This window comes from Gavialis gangeticus, unplaced genomic scaffold, assembly GCF_001723915.1.
Source record: "Gavialis gangeticus isolate Ggan-Ray unplaced genomic scaffold, GavGan_comp1, whole genome shotgun sequence".
Lineage (NCBI taxonomy): Eukaryota > Metazoa > Chordata > Crocodylia > Gavialidae > Gavialis > Gavialis gangeticus.
The window spans coordinates 30,104,914-30,112,033 of NW_017728994.1; the positions used below are offsets into that span (position 1 = coordinate 30,104,914).

Genomic DNA, 7,120 nt, shown 5'->3' on the forward strand with positions numbered 1-7,120 from the left:
CCAACCAGTGGAAAAATAGGAGCATGGATTCCTTCTCACCGTCATTTATCCTTTGGCCCCTGGACTTTTGGTGAACTGTCTGATGGCAGGTTCAGTGGGAGAAATGCCAATGTGATTACATAAGCCCCAGCCAAGACAGAGTTAGCTGAGAAAGGATGAGGATTTGGGGGTAGGAGGGCATGGGTAGGAAAGAGAGAATCAGAGAGTGGAAGAAGGTGCCAGATCCAGGAGTAGCTGCACACCTTTAGCCCTGCCAGGGGTTCCCCGGGTGCCAGGCTGCTCTGAGGGCACGGGCCTGCACTACAGTTCCAATTTGGCTTGTTTGAGAGCATAAACCTCCCTCCAGTCTGGGTGCCAATAAAAGAGGCAGCTCTGCAAAGTCTGCACTCAGCTGTGGCAAGCTGCCGACTTTCATTTCTTTTTACTACTGACTTTGTGTGTCTCTCGCCCCTTCCTCCCATTCTGGGGACTTTATGGACTGAGACGTAGTATTCTCCTTCCAGAAAGCAGGGCTGGCACCAGCCCAGAATTCCAGGAAATTTCCAGGGTTGTCTCTGGAGCAACAAAAACAAACACAAATGTCTGCAGTATCCAGCACCAGCGACTAGACTAAGAGCAGCGTTTTGGCCCTGTCACACTTGATGCACGCTGCTCACCAGAGCCAGAGGGGGGCGCTGTCATCCCATGGCACACCCACTGTACACTGCCACCACTGCCGCAGGACAGTGGTCTCTCCCCATTTGACACCCACTATGCATTTTCTACCACTGCTGGAAGGAGACACAGCCACATTACCTTAGTATGAGGATCTGCACTTCTGTGATTCCAGTTATACAGGGTCTAACATTTGCACTAAGAGTGGAAGGAAATTTTAGGCTTTCCTTAAAATGTTGTCATAATAGTCTGCTACGGTGACTTAGTTCAAACCTCTGTGGTGTCTTTAGTTGATTCACCATTTGCAAGTAGATATTTTGTGTTTGGTTGTGTCTCTCTTTCCCTGCAAATTACACAATGCTGTTTGTTCATGCAGATTGGAGAAATGAAACTTTCCCAAGAGGGAAAGAATGAATGATGAAGAGCGCGTGAGCTATAATGAAAAATAAATCGGATCAGAAAAGGGAGTCAAAAATCAACACCACGAGAATGTTATGCCCTAAACCAGCCAAACAACTACACAGACTGATTTGGGCCTGAAATTTTTTTGGTTTTCCCATAAAAGTTTGAAAATGTTGCAGGTGAGCAGATACTTTAAGGTATTTTGTTTTTGTTGCAAAACCAATTTCCAGTTGAAAAAAACTATGAAAGTTTCACTTTAAAACACTCAACAAGCTCTCTTGCAAGCTCTTTTTTGTCCAGGTCAACGCAAGGATTTGTACAAAGTAAAGCCATTCCTTAACCACTGACATCAGCCTTGGTTGCCTACCGGTCAGTCTTTCAGCAGGTCACTTTGCACTTTGTTCTTTTCGGCCAGTAACAAAGCTACCCATAAAAATCAAGAACCAGATTCTTTTAATCCTCCTTAAAGTTCCCATTTGCTGTTATGCCTACAGGCTGCTGGGCAGGGGCAAGGCAGCTGGGGTGTTGGAAGTGTGGGTCAGAATCATTCCAGTATTTTCTTGTTCTTGCCTTGTTGCCTTATCATCTCCACCTGCTGCATCTCTTTGCTCAGTTAGACAGTGATGGGGTCTTTGGGACAAGGACTATCTTTTTGTTAGATGTCTGTAGAGCTCACCAAAATGGGCTGGGTTCTGCTAACACCAACAGCATTCCTCTCACTGCTGCTGTCCAAGGATGTAAAAGGATCTGACAAGGAGTAAGCTTCATCAGTTCTTCTGGGTAGGTGAGAATGATTATCCCATTTTCCAGGTGGGGATACTGAGGCATCTGATCAAGAGCAAGTTAGTGGGTGGCAGAGGCAGGAATAAAACATGTATCTCCTAGGTTTTATCCTGGTGCTTCAGCCCTCAGCAGGTCTTTCCCCAAACAGCAAGGCAGGCTGAGCCAAACGAACAAAGCAGGAAGAAGTGAATGAATGGAATGGCAGGGAGATTCTGTCAAGTCATTTTGCACTGCCACATGTGACACTTGCTCATAAAGTGCTTGTGCACTTATACAAACAGGCCACAGAAGCCATATCAGGCGACAGAAACAATATCATGCAAGTCTCCATTCCTAGAAATTTTCAAGAGCAGGTTAGACAGACACTTAACTGGGATTGTTTAGCAACAGATGATCTTTCCCTGAGCAGGGGGCTGTACTAGATGACCTCATGAGATCCTTTGCAGCTGTACTTTCCTATGATCCTACTTCTCTCACCAATCCCAGTTTAACTCCTGAACTCTTTTAGCACACAGTGGGGAGCGGGCTTATTGTGCCCTGGAAGGACATGAGACTAGGAGGCATAGGGTCTACTCCTGGGCTCTGCCCCTGGCCTATTTGAGCACAAATCCTTACCTCAGTGGGCAACCTTAAGCAAGTTGTTGTTCTCTTCCCTTCCCCCACCGCCTCCTCCCACCCCCCACCCCCACTCCTTTGGAGCAGGACTGTCTCTTGCTATGTGCTTATACAATGCCCTGCACAATGGGGTTCTGACTTCAACGGAGGCCTCCAAGACCTTGTCTAATTCCAGGAGCACTGCTGAGAATCAAGCCCTACTCACTTGTTCCTGCTCCATGCATGCCCAAGGCCCATAGTGAGGCAAGACGTATGGATCACAGGGCATCTGAGGGCATCCCCCAGCACCGCTCTGGCTGGAGAGCCTACATGCAGTGCTGGAGTCTGCCTGCTTGTTGCATGTATTCACACGTGCAGTGGGACTGAGGGGATGGGGCTTGATTCTTGGTGAGAGCCCCAAGCTCATCAGGGAGGTACTATAGACATGACCTATGGGTCACCTTTAAATACAGGGAATAGCAGTTTGAACTAGAACCACTGAGTACTAGATCCACCTGGAAAAACAGAACTGAGCCGGCAGGCTAAAACCTTGCTGGTTTATTTCAACGTAGCAATCACAGCTCAACTGTCACTAAACCACCTTGAGCAGAACAAAGAATCATATTTTTTTCTGATAAAATTTTGGTTGCAGATGATTGACTCAGCCGTAGTTGGGTTCTCAAACCCCAAACTCCAGCACTATGCTGGCTAATCCCACCTCCAGCTCTCCAGCACACACATGAACAGAACACATGTGTTTTATGACATACATGCATGCCTCATAGATACATGCATCCGTTTTATCACCTCAGTAATATAAGCCCCTCAGTTTTCTGACAAAGTGCTGCATGCATTTTGATGCATGTTTTTCCCCACTTCATGATCCTTGCATGCACGTATTCAATGCTGATGCCTGCATTTTATGGAACTGGCACGCACTTTATGCTATACACTCCTATGCATTTGATAATGTATCTCTTCATGTGTTTTGTGACATGGGTTTGTGTGCATTTTATGATATATGCATGTCCATATTTTGTTACAAAAGCACACATTTATTTTATGGCACACTTGTGGCTGTAGTTTATGACATGTACATGCATGTATTTTATGACACATGTGTTCCCATATTTTACGATACTCATGTGCATATATCTGTTTTGACATATGTTGTTAAAGCAGCCTCTTTTGTTCGCATGGGTACCAGTGAGTAGATGAAAAGCAGAAGACTATGGAAGATCACACTGGGAAACCAAATAACTTGGTATTTGTGTTTGTGTTTCTTCTTCACAGGTCTTTTCTTGCCTCAAGGAGCCACTTATGGGGCTGAAATACTGCAAGATCTGGTCTTCTTGTGGTATTTCTGCCAGCCAGGGAGCGAAACACCCTGAGCAGAACAGATCTCACATTATTTCAGCTCCACAGAACGCTCCCTGAGGCAGCTGTGAAAAACATAAGCACAGATACACAGAAACACTTGCAACACAGATGCAAGTGCTCAACCTCATGCATGCCTTTCCTGCAGGATCTAGCAAGCCCTTTCTCACGTGAGTAATCCTTAATAACTGCCAGCTCTGCCACCTACACTTCCATCAGGCAGTACTTTAATGCACATGTAGGCCCTTTGATTTCAAAGGAATGGCCAGACAGTGACATGAGAAGGAGGCACAGGATCAAGTCCACTCTGAACAAGCTTTCTGAGCTTGTCTGCTTTCTTGAGGGAGAGTTTGCAACACTGGGGTTTCAGACCACATAAAGGCTGCGTAAGTCTTAAGCCTTGCCTTGCATTCTTCCTGATATCACCACCCATTTTCCACTGAGCACACAAGTACTCGCACACACAGCCAGACTCCATTCTCAGTTACACCAGTGCTAATATAGGAGAAGTCCACTGATTTCAATGAAGTTACTTTAGGCTGAAGCCAGTGTAATGCACAGCAAACTGCAGCCAGTACATTCAGGTTAGATGTCATATATCCTGTTAAAGTTTTCAGGACAGTCCCTCAGCTGGTGCAAATTTGACAAGCTCCATTGGCTTCACTGGCTCACGTAGATTGTCTGAGGATCCAGCCCTTTGATCCTTTTCCTTAACACCTGCAATTAATTCACAGGGACTCTGTGCAGTGAATTGCTCACCTCTCTTTTCCTTGCAAGCTTGGGCACAAATCCTTATCTCGGGGAAGAGAACGGCTGTTTTTCCGTGTTTCATTTGGGTCACCATAGCTTCAGCATTAGGTGACTCACAGCTAGGAAAGAAGGCCTCACACTTTCTCCGTGTAAGAGCTGATCTTGCTGTTACATAAAATTTAATACATTTAGGCAAAACAAATTTAAATAAATTAAATCAAATACATTTATCTAGCTTAATGTGTCTGACAACAGGGCCAATCTACTACCATACGCTTCTTCCAAGTATGTTAAATACAGACTTCATTACGGTGGAACTGGTAACTAAGCCACCAACAGAAAGCTCAGCCCCCCCATGTCCACCAGCAAAATGTCCATGCACCTCCTTCCTCTTACTCAGAGCAAACAAATTAGCCTTGGAATCAGCCCTTAATGGTCAAAGACACGGGCTGTTTTGGCTAAGAGAGCCATTAGATCCTAGAACTCAAAGCTCTCACAGGGTGCGTCTACATGTGCAATTAATGTGCCTGAATTTACTGAATAAACTGTTTCTGGGCGTGCATCTATACATGTGCCCGGGTCAGGAGCAAATTAAGCGGGATAGGAGTAGTTGAGTCCAGGGCTGCTCCTATCCTACTCTGCCCTACTCTGCCCCTCTGCAGCAGCCAGGGGGAGCTCCAAGATTCAGTTTCAGCTGCTTGGGTGCCAACCCTGGGCTGGGAGGGGGCACTGGGGGCAACCCCAGTTTGGCAGGGGGCTCCAGGGGCAGTCCTGGGCTAGCAGGGGGCACAGGGGGCCAGGCCTGAGCTCTGGGGCAGGGACAGAGGAGGAGCTGTTCCCAGCTCTGGGGGCAGCTATGAGCAGTGTGGAGCTTGAGAATAAGCCTCGAGCTCCACGAGGCGTCGGGGGGGGGGAGAGGCAGGGCAAGATGGTGAGTTCTGTCGGTACTAGCAAGTGGCACTTTACATTAATCTACTCACAGTAATTGTTGCACACATGGAAATGGTTATGCTTTACTGCGCATTAGATTAATGTGCAGTAAAGCAGACATGTAGATGCACCCAAAGGGAGCACCTTAATGACTGCTTTTTCTTGTTTAGATCAAATGTAGCGCAGCCCAATGGGGATAGGGAAATATGTTTGGTTTTTTAAGCAAAAAAGTACATTTTTTCCAATTTCATCAACATTTTGACAGAATTATTCAGTAAACAAACAAACACCAGAAAAATTGACTTTTTTCATTGTCAAAACCCCCAAAATTCAGATTTTCACTGAAAGCCAAAAAAGCTTTAAATGGAAACTCAATTTTCCTTAAGAAAACTTTGCCAAAATATTAAGAAGAAAAAAGCAAACGCCTGGTTTTCAATGAGCTCTAGTCTGGGTTGAGCTCTTGAAATGGTCAGAGAGTGCCATTCAATACTGACATGTTTTAAATTTGGGTTTTTTTCATGAACTGGAAAGATTTTTATTTTATTTTATTTTTAATGGAACAGAAACAGCCATGTAATTAAAAAAACCCATTTCATTTGGATAGTATTAAAATATTTAAGCCACAACCAAATGCTGTATTTGAATTTTAAATCATTTAAAAATTTTTCCATTAAAATTGTTGAAATTTACATGTTTTTGCAAAATGTCTCAAATGTGATGCTACAGCATTTTCCAGTGCAAAAGTGTTCCATGGAAAATATTTTAGTTAGCTCTACTGATCATACTATGGGATCATGGAAGGACATTTCTTCCCATAGATATTTTTTCTGACTTCTAAGCATATTAAGTTACATTCCCTTACCCTTCAGTTGACTTACACCACAGTATACATCCCACCTAAATTGGACTTTTATAATCATATATTGCACACCAATAGCTAAGCTGAGCAGAGGAGAGCAGCCTAGAATTGTATTTCCTAGTGTAACTGCGCACCCCACAGTAGACCAGCCTCAATCTCCATCTCCTAGTCAAGCTCTGCACCCTTCAGTACAGCAGTATAGACATTATGCTCTCTTGCCCTTTAATACTCCATGGAGAAAAATGGAAATGCCATTAAGCTTTGTGGCATTGATTTGATGCTGGTCTCTTGGCCTTTTCTTTAAACTCTTCTCTTGCTCTTTCTTCTCCATACTTTCCCCTTTTCTATACTCTTTTCTCTCTCTTGCTCATGATCTCATATTATCTTTCTCTATTTCCTCCCTCTCTGTGAGCTAAACATTGACCTATATGTTTACAGTTCATGCATCAACTCCCATGTCCATCCCAGGCCACCAGTCAGCCCAATATTGTAGGTAGAGTGGTTCCCTCCAAGACTTAGTTTTCCTGTTCTTTGTATGCACCAAAGTTGCTTTTTCCAGTAGACCTAGGCTTCAGCCATTCAGTGAGGATGTCATCCTAAACCCGCCCTTGAGTGACATAGGTGCCATCCCCTCCTATCCACCCTATGCGCACAGTGTTTCATCAGAAATAAAGAGACAAGTTAATCTGTTCGGGCTGCAAACAAAGGAAACAATGAAAAAAAAGTGAAAGAGAAATGATATTTTTCTCCTCCGGCAAAGGGGCATGTTGG

The 7,120-nt window shown here is 44.6% G+C and overlaps 1 long non-coding RNA gene across 1 annotated transcript in view; it reads left to right on the forward strand.

Annotated features, from left to right (window-relative positions):
* Window positions 1-1,599: 1,599 nt before the first annotated feature.
* The window catches only part of LOC109287245, an 11,690-nt gene continuing 6,169 nt past the window's right edge, over window positions 1,600-7,120 (forward strand). Inside the window, exon 1 of the long non-coding RNA XR_002094791.1 lies at window positions 1,600-1,840. This is a non-coding gene — a long non-coding RNA (uncharacterized LOC109287245). The remainder of the gene's footprint in view (window positions 1,841-7,120) is intronic.